This window comes from Pan troglodytes, chromosome 4, assembly GCF_028858775.2.
Source record: "Pan troglodytes isolate AG18354 chromosome 4, NHGRI_mPanTro3-v2.0_pri, whole genome shotgun sequence".
NCBI classification, from domain to species: domain Eukaryota; kingdom Metazoa; phylum Chordata; class Mammalia; order Primates; family Hominidae; genus Pan; species Pan troglodytes.
This window is the reverse complement of record NC_072402.2, coordinates 18,786,650-18,799,410: the sequence shown is the minus strand read 5'-3', so window position 1 is coordinate 18,799,410 and position 12,761 is coordinate 18,786,650. Positions and strand designations below refer to the sequence as shown.

At 35.8% G+C, this 12,761-nt stretch overlaps 1 long non-coding RNA gene across 3 annotated transcripts in view; it reads right to left on the bottom strand.

The window, feature by feature from the left end:
• Positions 1–12,761, bottom strand: part of LOC107974646 (uncharacterized) — a 162,603-nt gene that overhangs the window by 133,516 nt on the left and 16,326 nt on the right. Inside the window, exon 1 of one of the 3 annotated variants that reach the window (XR_001717535.3) lies at positions 9,000–9,283. The exons of the other annotated variants lie outside the window; for them this stretch is intronic. This is a non-coding gene — a long non-coding RNA (uncharacterized LOC107974646). Of the gene's footprint in view, positions 1–8,999; positions 9,284–12,761 lie in introns of those variants that run through there. 3 annotated transcript variants of the gene reach the window in all.

The window sequence follows — 12,761 nt, the reverse complement described above, 5'->3', positions numbered from 1 at the left end:
GCTGAATCTTAATCTGTTTGAAATTTGAATATCATACTGACTGCCCCATCATAGTTTTGAAGGCATTTAGCATGCCTATGCTACTGTGTGCCATCTGGTAACTCAATTCACTTACCACTTTACTCAAACTCACGTGAAACCTTTATTTGCACAGTGCTTCATGATATCATTTGGACTTCACTTCTGGGAAAGAATGGTGTACTTTTCTTTTTTTTTTTTTTGAGACAGAGTCTCGGTCTGTCACCCAGGCTGGAGTGCAGTGGCACTATCTCGGCTCACTGCAACCTCTGCCTCCCAGGTTCAAGCGATTCTCCTACCTCAGTCTTCTGAGTAGCTGGGATTACAGGCACAAGCCACCATATCCAGCTAATTTTTTTTTTTTATTTTTAGTAGAGACAGGGTTTCATCATGTTGATCAGGCTGGTCTCAAACTCCTGACCTCGTGATCCGCCCGCTTCAGCCCCCCAAAGTGCTGGGATTACAGGTGTAAGCCACCGCACCTGACAAGAATGGTGTACTTTCTTTATCATGTTCTGCTATATTTTCATTAGCTGATCACCATCAAAGATGTACTATTGATGTCAATGTGTTCTAAACATCAAGCAAATACAGGGGTAGGTTCTAGTCCAGTCACCATGTGATCCAACATGGTTGTATGATCCAACATCAAGTTTTTCTCTATGATCATAAAAATCCAAACAGAAAACCAAGAAATTATTGTAGAATATTCACAAAACCCCAACTGGAGAAACAGAAGCCTGTTGCATAATTTTGTCCAAAATAAACACTGTCTGTCTTGGTTTCCAGGGCAAGTGTTGTCATAACCCAGTCTTTTCAGGCATTTGCAGTGTTGATTGAATAACCAGGCAGCACCGCCTCTGCTTTCTCCCTTTTCTGCTTTCTACTGAAGGTCTGAGACATGCCAAATTCTCATGTTCACAGCTCCCTGCCAGGTAGGAGTAGTGGCAATATTATTGTTTTTTGGCCAATGAGACATAAGTGAAGGACTGCCTTGGATTTGTTGGGAAAGTATTTCGCTTTTCTGATGAAAATTAGAGGTAGAAAATCATAATTTGCACTCCCTCTTCTCCTTTCTACTTTGGACATAGGTTTTCCCTTATTTTTCTTTTTCTCTGGAGGTATATCAAACATCTCATAATCATGAGAGGTCAAGACGTTAGGCGTGGCAGGAAAGAAAGGTAACAGGAACTTTATCCTTGGTTGTTTCGAAAAATTTTTTCTACATTTCTTGTTAGGTAAACAGTAAATGTCCATATGGTTTAAGGCACTGTTAATCAGGAGTTCTGTTTTGTACAGCCAGAAGCATTTCTGATACAGAGATACCATCTCCTTTTCCAAATCACCAAAATTTTTGTTAAATGAAAAATCATCATGGAATATTATGTTGGAAACTTAGTTGGTACAATATATTCCATTTGCTTCCTGTGATATTTCACATTATACTTAATGTCCTATTTTCCAAATTTCACACTATATTTGCTGTATTTTGTTCCAAAATTAACTATCTGTACTCACATACAATGTCGATACTAACTTGCAATAAGAAAAATGGGTTCGTTTGGCAGAAGTCATTGAAATGGTTTGTAATATTTGGTCCTGTTCCTGAGTACATTTCCACCTCCAACCCACAGGACTCTCCATTTTGTCTTGACATTCCAACCATACAATTGCTTTCTTTGTGTCTTGTTTGTGACATATTTTCTCCTACCTGGGTTTTGCATGTGCTGTGCCCTTGCCTGAGTGCTCCTTCTGACTGGCTCCTCCCCTCATTTCCCCTCTTAATTTCAATTTCCCCTTCAGATCCAACCTAAAGCTTCACTTCCCCAAGATACCTGTGTGGAACCCCCTAGCCTAAACCATGCCTTTGTTATAACTCACAAAGAGTCATGGGCTTTTCCTTCTGAGCACTTTCATCAATATGGAATGACACACTTAATACTCTTCTGCCACACTCTTTGCTTGAAACCTTACCTTTTTGCTTATTAATGCATCTCTGTGCCTAGCCCAGTTTCAGGTGAATGGTAGGTATGTAATACATCTTAGTTTAATGAAGTAAGGAATTAATGAAAAATGGGAATAATTTAATGATATTTCAAAGGAAGTAGGTTCTCAGAACTGAAAACCTCCATCGGTAGCAAAAAATTTTTATTTCAGTGTGTATATATTAGGACTGCTGAGCCTCAGATTAATTATTTGCATACTTATATTCTTGTTCCTTTGATGATCCAGCATCAGTGCCTTGGAAATTCAGCAAGGCATGTAAATTAAATTATGCTTTTTTATATTAATGTACAGAACAGTTCTCTGAGAAGCATAATAAATTTTCTATTACTTACAGATTAAATTTGTCTTTTTCTCGCTGTTCTTTGCTAGAGTTAATCATGTTTACCTTTCCAAAGTTCTTATGCATCGAAAAATAATAATTAAATATCCTACTCTAGATAATTTAAATGCCAAAAGAAGTTTTGTTTTCATTGAAAGCCTGAATTTCATAAAAAGAATGCTGCTTTTAAAAATCAGTTACCAATACAAAGAATTCACACTGTAAGTTCTTTCTTAAATGTGACCTTTTTTTGTTTTATCAGTTTGCAGGTTTTAAATGAAAGTCAAATATACCATTGTCTAACTTTCTATTTACAGATAATTCTGAGTTCCTTTGCCTAATTACTGGAATGAAAAGAACATTGAAATCACTTGCTCTAATCTCTTCTTAAGGCAGAAATCAGAAAGAATACGAGGTAAACTAGGAAAGTTGAAAAATAAAAAAGCTAAGAGGTAAAACTGAAGACAAAAAGCAGCAAAATTTTTTTTGGTTAGTCCTTTTAACTTTTATTTTATTTTCGGGGGCACATGTTCAAAGTTGTTATATAGGTAAACTGTGTGTCATGGGGGTTTGGCATACAGATAATTTCATCACCTGGATAATAAGCACAGTACCTGATAGGCATTTTTTTGTGATCCTCTCACTCCTCCCACCCTCAACCTTCAAGTGGGCTCCAGTGTCTGCTGTTCCCCTTCTAGTACCCACATGTCTTTGTTGTTTAGTTCCCACTTATAAATGCAAACGTGGTATTTATTTTTCTGTTCCTGTGTTACTTTGCTTAGGATAATAGCCTCCAGCTCCAACCATGTTGCTGCAAAGGATGTGATCTTGTCTTTTTCACAGCTGCATAGTATTTCATGGTGTATGTAACATTTTCTTTATCCAGTCTGTCACTGATGGGCATTTAGGTTGATTCCATGTTTTTGCTATTGTAAATAGTATTGCAATTAATATATGCATCCATGTATCTTTATGGAAGAGCAATTTCTTTTCCTGTGGGTATATACCCAGTAATGAGATTGCTGGGTCTGATGAGAATTCTGTTTTAAGTTCTTTGAGAAATTGTCACAGTGCTTTCCACAATGGCTGAACTAATTTACATTACCACCAGCAGTGTAGAAGCATTCCCCTTTCTCCACAGCCTCACCAGCATCGGTTATTTGTTGACTTTTTAGTAATAGCCATTCTGACTGGTATGAGATGGTATCTCATTGTGCTTTAGATATGCATTTCTCTAATGATCAATGATGTTAAGCATTTTTTCATGTTTGTTGGCCGCAGGAATGTCTTCTTTTGGGAAGTGTCTGTTCATGTCCTTTGCCCACTTATTTTTTGGAGATGGAGTCTTGCTCTATCTCCTAGGCTGGAGTGCAATGGCATGATCTTGGCTCACTGCAATCTCTGCCTCCCGGGTTCAAGCAATTCTCCTGCCTCAGCCTCCCAAGAATCTGGGACTACAGGCACCTGCCACCATGACCGGCTAATTTTTATATTTTTAGTAGAGAAGGGGTTTCACCATATTGGCCAGGCTCGTCTCGAACTCCTGACCTTGTGATCCGCCTGCCTCAGCCTCCCAAAGTGCTGAGATTACAGGCTTGAGCCACTGTGCCTGGCCCGGCCTTTTGCCCAATTTTTAATGGGATTGTTTCTTTTTCATCTGTAAAATTGTTTCAGTTTCTTATAGGTTCTGGATATTGGGCCTTTGTCAGATGCATAGCTTACAAATATTTTCTCTCATTCTGTAGTTTGTCTGTTTATTCTGCTGATAATCTGTTTCATTTAATTAGATCCCATTTTTCAATTTTTGGTTTTGTTGTTTGCTTTTGGTGTCTTCATCATGAAATCTTTGCCAAGTTCTGTGTCCATAATGATATTTCCTAGGTTATCTTCCAGAGTTTTTATAGTTTTAGGTTTTACATTTAAGTCTTTAATCCATCTTGAGTTGATTTTTATATGTGGTGTAAGGTAGGCGTCTAGTATCAGTCTTCTGCATATGACTAGCAAGTTATCCCAGCACCATTACTTATTGAATGAGGAGTCCTTTCTTCATTGCTTGTTTGTGTCAGCTTTGTCCAAATTCAGATGGTTGTGTGTGGCTTCATTTCTGGGTTGTCTATTCTGTTCCATTGGTCTATGTGTCTGTTTCTGTACCAATACCTTGATGTTTTGGTTACTGTATTCCTATAGTAGAGTTTGAAGTAGAATAGCATTATGCTTTTGGCTTTGTTCTTTTTGCTTAGAATTGCCTCAGCTATTCAGGCTCTTTTTGGTTCCATATGAATTTTAAAATAATTTTTTTTCTAATTCTGTGAAGAACATTCGATATGGTTAGTCTTTGTCTCCCCACCCAACTCTCATCTTGAATTGTAATTCCCATAATCCCATAATCCCCACATGTCAAGGGTGGGACCAGGTGGAGGCAACTGGATCATGGAGTCAGTTTCCCTCATGCTGTTCTCATGATCATGAATCTGATGGTTCTCATGAGATATGATGGTTTTATAAGGGGCTCATCCCCCTTCACTCAGCATTTTTCCATCCTGCTGCCTTGTGAAGAAGGTGCCTGTTTCTCCTTTGCCTTCTACCATGATTGTAAGTTTCCTGGGGCCTCCCCAGCAATGTGGAACTGTGAGTCAATTAAACCTCTTTCCTTTAAAAATTACCCAGTCTTGGGTATTTCTTCCTAGCGGTGTAAGAACAGACTAATATAATGTCACTGGTTTGGGCAATATGGCCATTTTAACAATATTGATTCTTCCTAGCCATGAGCATGGAATGTTTTTCTACTTGCTTGTGTCATCTCTGATTTCTTTCAGCAGTGTTTAGTAATTCTTGTTGTAGAGATCTTTCACATCCCTTGTTAGCTGTATTCCTAGGTATTTTATTCTTTTTGTGGCAATTATGAATTAAACTGTGTTCCTGATTTGCCTATTTGGATGTTGTTGGGGTACAGAAATGCTACAGATTTTTGTATGCAGATTTTGTATTCTGAAACTTTACTGAAGTTGTTTATCAGCCCAAAGAGCTTGGGAAGAGACTATGGAGTTTTCTAGATATAGAATCATGTTGTCTGCAAACAGGGATCCCCTGAGTTCTCTTCTTATTTGGATGCCCATTCTTTCTTTCTCTTGCCGATTTCTCTGGCTAAGATTTTCAATATCATGTTGAATAGGAGTGATGAGGGAGGACAACCTTGTCTTATGCCAGTTTTCAAGGGGAATACTTCCAGTTTTTCTCCTTTCAGTATAATGTTGGCTGTGGGTTTATCATAGATGACTCTTATTATTTTTGAAATATGTTCTTTCAGTGCCTAGTTTGTGAAGGGTTTCCAACATCAAGGAACGTTGAATTTTATTGAAAGCCTTTCTGCATCTATTGAGTAATTGTAGTTTTTGTCTTCAGCTCTGTTGATATAATGAATCACATTTATTGATTTGCATATGTTGAACCAACCTCATATTCTGGGGATAAAGCCTACTTGATTGTAGCTGATTAGCTTTTTTATGTGCTGCTGGATTCAGTTTGCTTGTATTTTGTTGAGTATTTTTGCATCTATGTTCATCAAAAATATTGGCCTGAAGTTTTCTTTTTTTGTTGTGTCTCTGCCAGGTTTTGTTATCAGGATGATGCTAGCCTCATAGAATGAGTTGATGAGAAGTCCTTCTTACTCAGTTTTTTGGAACAGTTTCAGCAGGATTGGTACCAGCTCTTCTTTATACATCTGGTAGAATTTGGCTGCAAATCCATCTGGTCTTGGGCTTTTTCTGGTTGGTGGGCTTTTTGTTACTCATTCAATTTCAGAACTCAATGCTGAGTTCAGGGATTCAATTTCTTCCTGGTTCAGTCTTCAGAGGTTGTATGTGTCCAGGAATTTATCCATTTCTTCTAAATTTTCTAGTTTGTGTGCATAGAGGTGTTCATAATAGTCACTCTTTGTGTACGTGTGTGTAATTCTGTGGGGTCAGTGGTAATGTCTTAATTTTTAAAGATGAGTTTACATTTCCTTCAACATAAAATAATTTTGGGGACAGAGTCCAAATAGATTTGAAATATAAATCTATTTATATATATTTATATATATATAAATATATATTATATATATAAATATATATATTTATATATATATAAAAATATATATTTATATATATAAATATATATATTTATATATATATAAATAATATATATTTATATATATATTAATATATATTTATATATATATAAATAATATATATTTATATATATATAAATAATATATATTTATATATATATAAATAATATATATTTATATATATATAAATAATATATATTTATATATATATAAAGATATAATATATAAATATATAAATATGTATAATATATAAATATATTATATAAAATATATATAAATATATTGATATAAATATATAAATATATATCAATTATCATGCCTTATATATAAATATATATTTATATACTATATAAATATATATTTATATACTATATAAATATATATTTATATACTATATAAATATATATTTATATACTATATAAATATATATTTATATATTTATATATTTATATATTTATATAAATATATATTTATATAGTATATAAATATATATTTATATACTATATAAATATATAATAATATATAAAAATATATATAAGGCATGATAATTGATGCCAAGAAACAGCATAATCATTTATTTATTTGTTTGTTTATTCTATTTTAGCCTCCATGACTTTAGGATTGACTGAGTTTAGTGCTGTTAATTAGACTACATTTTGGGACCATAATGAAAGCTAATAAATCTCTTCATCATTTCATAATAGACTTCTTGTTTATTTTAGATTTTATTGGTCTTTATTAAAAAAATAAATTAGCCATGTATTTTTGTTGTAAGAATAATCCATCATTATAACATTGGGAAGATATCCCATATTATTAAAACTACTTAATATCGATAGAGTATTAAATCATCAAATTGTATAACAACAAACTTTTTACCATTAAGAAAATGGAACTGACCCATCAAAATATATAAGCACTAATTCGGATTAAGTCAACAATACATATTGACTTGCAAGAAAGTTGGCTTGCTAGGAAATGTTATCCCTTGAGGTGATATAATGGTGGATGTGAGGGAAAAATGTACCCCCATGGACATGAATGCCATGAGCTTTATTATGCAAAAGCTTAGTGGATTTTGCCGGGCGCGGTGGCTCATGCCTGTAATCCCAGCCCTTTGGGAGGCCGAGGCAGGTGGATCCAAGGTCAGGAGTTCAAGACCAGCCTGACCAACATGGTGAAACCCCGTCTCTACTAAATATACAAAAATTAGCCGGGCATGGTGGCACGTGCCTGTAAACCTAGCTACTCAGGAGGCTGAGGCAGGAGAATTGCTTTAACCTGGGAGGTAGAGGTTGCAGCGAGCTGAGATCACGCCACTGCACTCCAGCCTGGGTGACAGAGTGAGATTCCGTCTCAAAAAAAAAAAAAAAAAAAAGCTTAGTGTGTTTTAAGATGACTAAATTTGAGATAAAGAGCATAAGAATTATGAACTGGACGACAGGGTAAAAGAATTCATAGCAAGTCTAATCAGTTGCAGACCAACCATCACATTGGTGTTCTACTAATTTGATGTAAAGTATATCTCCTACAGTTAAAAAAAAGTCACCACTTCCCTTGTCATTATAGTTTTACTTTTTCTTTTGCAGTTTCTTTATGACATTGTTTTGGGTTGCATGGAAATATTCTATTCATGCAGTTATTGCTAAATTGGCCGAAGAACTCAATGCAGTTAGAAAGCAAACAGCTGAATGAAAGAGACTGTCTTTGCTATACATAAGGATGGGAGACTATGTTATAGCAAGCACTGATGAGGCTACAAAAGGAATCACTTGTTCTGCTTTGTGATTTGAGAGTGAATGTGAAATGCAATGGTCTATTGGCTAGCTCACCTGATGTTTCTTGTTATTTGTAAAAATATGGTAGAACTAGCAAAGAAGAGAAACATTCCCAAGAAGGGCACTCTGAAGGTCAGGCAAATTTTTCCTCATGGCCTGAAGTTATTTCCAAGGAAAAATATTTCAAAGGTGTGAAAAACAGCAACTTTTGTATGAATTATTACTAAGTGACCTAGTCATAGAATAAGAACAGTCTAAGTTTCATTCCTTTAGACATTAGGGAGATTTTTAAAGATACTCTGGTTGTTTTGTCATCCTATCTTCTGATATTTTTCCAGCTTTCATTGTTAAGGTATTAAGCCCTGATCCTGCTGTCAAATATTATTTCTATATCTCAAGAATATAGGGTTTTGGCTAAACTAAATAATATCAGCTAATTTAACAAGAAATCACCAAATTCGTAGTGATACATTATAATAAACAATTGCAGGCATTCAGTAAGCAACCTCCCATGCAATGATTAACCGCCCAGAGTCCCTCTAGTCTACTGTACTTGAATCTCTGCTCAAAATCGGGCTAATAACCTGGGGAAAATGTTGGGGAGGGTCTTGCAGAAAGTTTTTTTGAGCAAAGTCCAGGGGTGGTATATGTAACACTTCAGTGCCCATGCCATTGACCATAACTCATGGTTATGGTGTTGTAATGGAAGCTAGTGGGTTAGCTTCTATCTCACAATTTTGGGGAAATCAGGAGTCTAGGCACGGCTTACCTGGGCCCTCTGTTCAGAATCTCACAAGGCTGAGATAAAGGTTTTGTCTAGACTCCATTTTCACCTGGAAACTCAACTGGATCAGAATCTGCTTCAAAGCTCTCTCATGTTTGTGCCAGAATTCATTTCCTTAAGGATGTGTGACTGAAGACCCCAACATTTTTTTCTGGCCATCAGCTGGAGACTGCTCACAGCTTCTAGAAGCCACCTGCAGTACCTTGTCAGATGGACTGCCTCAACATGGTTGCTTACTTCATAAAAGCCAGAAAGACAAATACTTTCTTTCTCTCTCTCTCTCTCCCTCCCTCCCTCCCTCTCTCTCTGTCTCTCCCTCTTTTTCCGTTTCTCCCCCTCTCTCGGTTGCTAAGTGAGAATGATGTAACGCAATCATGGAATCACAGGAATGGAATCACAGAAGTGGCATCTCATCATCTTTGTCATATTCTATTGGTCAGTAGCGAGTCATAGGTTCTACCAAGGAGTTTTCACTAATAACAGTGAGATACACAGAATAGTGATCCAATTAAAAGAAATGGCCATGAAACAAATATTCAAAAGAATAAGTACGTCATACAAACTCTTGCTACAGAAGGAAAGAATAAAGTGTTATCAGTACATGTAATAGAGGGAGATGTCTGGTAGCATTGAAGATATCCCCGGCAAGGATGAGATTTGAACTGAAATATGAAAGAAGAGAGAGAGTTGAATTAAACAGCATAGAGAAGGGAAAAGTGAAAAATTCTAAGAGTGAACTGTATGTTCCAAAGCTCTATGGTAGGATAAAAGCATGGCACATTTAAGAAATGGAAGGAAAGCCCACGTGTCTGAAGGAGAGAAACAGAGGAAGAGGAAGGTCAAGGCATTGAATAAGAAGAGCAGACCCCAGGTATTTCAAGGCTTTCTAGACCTGCTGGCTTGATGCTAAGAGGAATGGGAGGTCATTGAAAGGTTTTAAAAAGGAGAGTGACCCAATCAGATTGTATCTATATGAGATTATTGTGCAATTACTATACTAAAAAATGCACTTTTGAGCATTTAATCCCAGAGGTAGGAAAGTTTAGTCACACAAAAACCTGTACATAAACATTGATAGCCGATTTATTTGTAAGACCTCAAAACTGAAAACAACCCAAGTGGCCCTCAATGGGTGACTGGTTAAACAAACTGATGTATTCATACCATGGAATATGATGGGATATTAGTCAGCAATTTTAAAAATGTGAGCTATTGAGACACACAACTATTTGATTGAATCTCAAGGAAATTATACTAAATGACAAAAGCCAATTCCAAAATGATTTCATTTATATAATCTTCTTGAAATGAAAAAATTATAGAAAAGTAAGACAGATTAGTGGTTGCCGGGGTTTAGGGATGGGGGAGAAGCAGGTAATGGGAAAGAGGTGGGTAATTATAAAAAGGCAAAAAGAGGGATCATTGCGGTGATGGGGCTGGTCGGTATTTTGACTGTAGTGGTAGATGTAGAAGCCTACGTATGTGACAAAACTGCATAGAAATAAATACACACACATATACACACACACAAACACGTGTTCACACACACACAGGAGCAGAAGTCAAACTGGAAAAATCTAAACTGGATTGGTAGATTGTATCAATGTCAATATCTTGCTACTGAAATTGTTCTATAGTTTTGCAATATATTACTATTGAAGGAAGCCAGGTAAAGAGTACAAAGGATCTCTTCATGATATTTCTTACAACTGTGTGTAAACCTACAATTATTTAAAATATGTATTTTTTAATCTAATTACAGTCATTGCAATGGCCAAGAATGGATACTAGGAGAAGAGTCAAGGGGCTTTTTTAGTTGTTCAGTAGAAAAATGGTGATAGCTTAAACCTAGAGGCGGAAGAAATGGGGACAAATTAATACATTCAATCATGATTTAGGATGAAAAATATATTTGGTTTAGTAATTTGGGAGCCGGAATGAGAGAGAGAATTATCAGGAGCTGCCCTAATTTCTTAAAATATAGCATTAAAAGTTTTCTCACCTTCATGATTTTGCCTAGGATCTCATTGAAAAACTGTCTTCTCCGCATCTCATGCTGGCGGAAAAGACTCTCTCTAAATACTGGGATTTAGTGTGTACCAGTCTCATAGCCCTTATCACTGTGACCTTGTATTTTACATCTTTGTATACCTACCTTAGCTCTCTGATGATAGATAGTAAATTTCTTAAGAGATTATGTCCAATGAAAGTGTATAGTCCCTATGACAGCCAGCACCGGGCCTTAGACATCAGTAGCATATTTTTAATGAAATACTGTATGTATGTGCACATGCTAGGAGTCCATGTCCCTGCATAACAATTTTATATGGTGCTAATTAACTGCAACAAATAAAATTACAGAAGAAATTAGGACTATTCTTCTGGCTGTTGTGTCTGACTTTTGGTGGTCCACTAAAGTGTTTATTTAGATCAGAGTTCATTGACCCTAAAGTTGAAAAGGTGTTTTCGGGAGACCTTGTCATTTATTATCTCATTTATGTTTACAGAGTTCAAGTGTCATGCGGCCTTGCTGTAGACCTGCGTGCCAACGGTGACAGAGAAGGAAATAGTGACTGGGTTGCCCAAGAGGTGATTTACTTTGAAGAGCATCTGGTTAGGAGGAACTCATCTCAGTGAGGGATAAAAGTTGTTTCTAACCGACTGAAAGCAAATCATTCAGGATTTTCCGGTACAAAACAATATGAATTTATTAGCAGATCGATGGTAAGTTTGAAAACACATGAGGACCCTGACACAAAGTCCTGATAAGACCAAAGAAGCTAAAGCCAAAGAAATCATTGCCATCCCTGCATATTTGAGCCATGCTCATTCCATGTCATGAAAACACATTGTGAGAGAAATTACATATCCACAGTGAAGTCTCTTCTTTATAAAAAGCATATTTTTCTTATTTTAACATGAAAGATGTTTGAGAGATGCCAGAAGAATGTTGCAAACACTGTGAGCAACTAAGAAAACTATGAAAAAAATTGTTAAGAAAATATTAAAGGGCAATATCAGAATATCATGGGGTGTTGCTACATAATCAGGCTGCATATTAGAATTACTTAAGGGCTTTAAAAATCAAAACAACCAGACACAAACCCCAAATTTGAATCAGAGTACTTGAGATAAGACCTTTGCCTTTATTTATCATTTATTAATATTGATATTATTATTATTAAAACACCCCAGGGATTTCTAATGTGCAGTAAGGTTTGGAAAACACTGACTTGGACCAACAGGCAGATTAAAAATTTTAAAATGCTGCATTTGGTCCAGAAAAATATTTTCCTCCATTTATCATTCTCTCATCTTTCCTAAATAATAGGTTTCCTGTAGATCAAATGTCATGAATTGCTACCTATTCTCTTTGCCAAGAATTCCAGAAGTTCAAGATGAAGAATAGATCTGTCCATAATTGTTATTTGACTCAAGACAAGGAAATTGTTAGAAATATAAGTATTCCAAAGAAAGCTATACCATCAGATGCAGAAAAAGAAAAAGAAACCCAAACTTCAGGGGTTTTTTTTGTCTGTTCATAGTCCTAGATCCCAACATGAATATGTCCCATCAAATAGATTTGTTAGCCTGGTTCAAAAGTGACAGCATAGTTGTAAGGATAGAGCTCATCTTAACCCACTTTTTTGGAAAATGATTGTAAACACAGATGATTTAAGGAGGTGCTGGGTACATTACTTTCCAAATAATGTAAACAGTGTCTTAATGACATCCCTAGACAATATT